Below are 2,796 nucleotides of genomic sequence, written 5' to 3'. Positions count from 1 at the left end.
GTAAGGAGCCGAAGGACGAGCCCAGGGAGGTCGGGTTCTGACCCAGCCAGCGGGCGCAGGTGCCCAGGCACAGGTGCACTGCGGTCGCTCCCCTGGCTGGCTGCTCCCGGGCTCCCTCTGCTGACACTCGGTCGTCAGGACGAGGGAGGGAGGGAGGCAGCGGGGAGGGACGCAGGGAAGGAAGGGCTGCATGGGGAGATGTTCGGATGTTCTTCGTGTCCATCTGCAGCTGCGCGAATTAACGGTGCCCTCCACTGTCACGTCCCTAGCACAGCACCTGCATACGACAAAGACGTGTGGAACACGCGCACTTCACCCGACGAAGCACCTTTGCCAGCGGCTCCAGGACCCCTTTCAGGTTTTGCTAATGGCATTAACGGGGACAGCAAAAACAGTAAGTTAACCACTTTGTTAATGGTTGCTTCTATTAAGCAACTTCTGTCAACTTAAAAACATAAGCATTCCATGTGAAAATAGTTTTGCTCTACAAATTACTAAATTAATAACCAATGCTTTTTTCATTAAAAACTTTTTCTAAAATTCTATTCATAAATTAAATGCACAACGTTAGTTAATCCCGAACTAAGATTGCTTTATTATAGCCCAAAGCTTTAGACATGAGTCGAAGACCTAACTCCCGTTGATGAGTTTGTGGGCACATTAGACACGGTGTTTGGGTTACATCCTAAACATTGCTGCGATTCACACACTACGATATAGTCAGATATTTAAATCAGCAAGATACTTGGATTTTTAACTAACTATCTGATTATTCAGATGCCAACTGAATTTGCAACAGAAAAAAAACATCTATTCGTCTATTTACTGCCTTCTCATTTCAGGTGGTAGTTTTATAATTAGCACTTGGCAAGGAATATCAAATGTTAGAATTAAAATTTTTAGGGCGGTTCATGCTTTGAGTCTATAGCAATGTAACACCAGCTCACATGTGAGAACTAGTGAAATATGAAAACAAAAAAGTTGGAGGGCCTGAAGCAACCGGAACACAGACCAAGTCACCCATGGGGTCCCCGGTGATGAGGCTCCGCGTGGTTTGAACAATTCAGGTCCAGCATTAATGGCAAGTGCATGTGGTTCCATGTATGTGACACGGTAATGAAGGCCACGTATGTCCAACATTACGCACAGACTTCAAAGAGATCACAGGTTCAGCCTCGGACCACTGCAAAAAAGCGAGTGTCGCAAAAAAGCGAGTGTCACAGTAAAGCCACTCACACGCACTTTAGGTTTCCAGTGCATATAAGAGTTATGTCTGTGCTACTCTGGAGTCCTTTAAGTGTGCAATAAGCATTATGTTTTAAAATACAATGTACATACCTTAATTTAAAATGCTAGCCATCTTTGGAGCCTCAGCAAGTCGTCATCTTTCTGTTGGTGGCGGGTCTGCCTCGATGTTGATGAAAACGCGGCATCTACAACGCACTACAGGGTGGGGTCACCTGCGGTTGGAGTAACTCATTCTAGTCTCACCCATTATTTTTAGATTTTTTAGATTTGTGGTGACTCTGCACATCTTGTAAATTAAAGCCATTGAAATGAGGCAAGCTCAGTGAACTTGAGGTGTATAATCTCTCAGAATGGAAAAATTCAAGTGAACTCAAGCTGACACAAACTCACAAGGAATGTGTTTATAGCTAAAGCAACTCATCTTGTTTAACTGGGTCTCAAGCTGCCCTTTGTGTTTTCATTAGCATCTTTCTACGACTGGACCTGTCATCTAATTCGATACAAGCTTCGATAGGCAGACAAACGTAGATGGCACATTCCCAGGGAAATTCGGTCCAGAGATGCTTTACTGCTTTAGCAAGAAAGGTCAGTAGTATTACCTGTACAGTGAACTTTTTATAAAATAATTTTGCTGATAATCTTGTATGCACAGAAATTGTGTTTTATTTTTAATGAGGAATGGGGTATTTACGTACTCTCAAAGTACCTTCCCACAGAGTTATTAATTAAAGAGGAAAAGAGTCATTTCACTGAAAAGCCAGGCAGACAGCATCTTAATCAAGTGATTAAAGTGAACATCAGTAATGGGACAAATCAAAATTATGCATCACCGGACTGGATGCAACAAATAGTATTTCAATGGTGAGAAACCCTATTGGAAGAATATAACATTACCATATGTGGGTAGCCCCTTACTTTTTAAAACAAATGAATATTAAATTTTAAATCGAAGGGAAATAATCATCTGGCATTGTCCTGGTGGCGTCTTCTCCTCGTGGGCAGAGCGGCCTGGTATCGAGGTGCACAGACAGCTGCAAGGGGAAATGTTCTTTCAAGACTTTCATGCTCATCTCAGGATTGAGGCAGACTTGACGTTAGAAAGCGAAAAGACTTACCCTCGAAAAAATACTGTGTTCTCCACTCTTTGAATCTGCCTGTCTAGCCTTTTTTTCGCAGTCACTTTATAAAGCAGTGGGAGAGCAAGGTACAGACGCCAACTGATCTCTCCTTATGCAGGTCACAGCAAGGACGTGGCTTGCTGAGCAACTTTCAGGAAGTGGCAAAGACCTGTTCTCTATTTCCAGTGCATGGGAAATAAAATGCATGGTTCCACTGAGACGCAGTCACCTCTTCCCCGCCAGTTTGTAAGCGGGAAAACTGGCCTAGAGAGACGAGAGCTGGGCATAGGTTCTCAGACGCAGTAGAATAAGGTTAAACAGTTCATATACAGAACTTCTTACGTGTTGAAAAATTAGTTTGAAGGTATTGTTTAAATTATACCAAGTCCCTCACATATTATGGGTATTTTGATCCTAGAAATGAGGTATG

General features: G+C 43.0%; 1 long non-coding RNA gene across 2 annotated transcripts in view; it reads right to left on the bottom strand.

Moving 5' to 3' along the window:
• Nucleotides 1–235: 235 nt before the first annotated feature.
• LOC111734191 overlaps nt 236–2,796 on the bottom strand; it is a 6,615-nt gene continuing 4,054 nt past the window's right edge. For both annotated transcript variants that reach the window (XR_002778360.1, XR_002778359.1), the window contains exons 2-3: nt 1,339–1,433; nt 236–364 (exon numbers count right to left, since the gene is read on the bottom strand). This is a non-coding gene — a long non-coding RNA (uncharacterized LOC111734191). The remainder of the gene's footprint in view (nt 365–1,338; nt 1,434–2,796) is intronic.

Source organism: Pteropus vampyrus, unplaced genomic scaffold (assembly GCF_000151845.1).
Source record: "Pteropus vampyrus isolate Shadow unplaced genomic scaffold, Pvam_2.0 Scaffold852, whole genome shotgun sequence".
NCBI classification, from domain to species: Eukaryota; Metazoa; Chordata; class Mammalia; order Chiroptera; family Pteropodidae; genus Pteropus; species Pteropus vampyrus.
The sequence above is the reverse complement of the archived record's forward strand: the minus strand, read 5'-3'. Positions and strand labels throughout refer to the sequence as shown.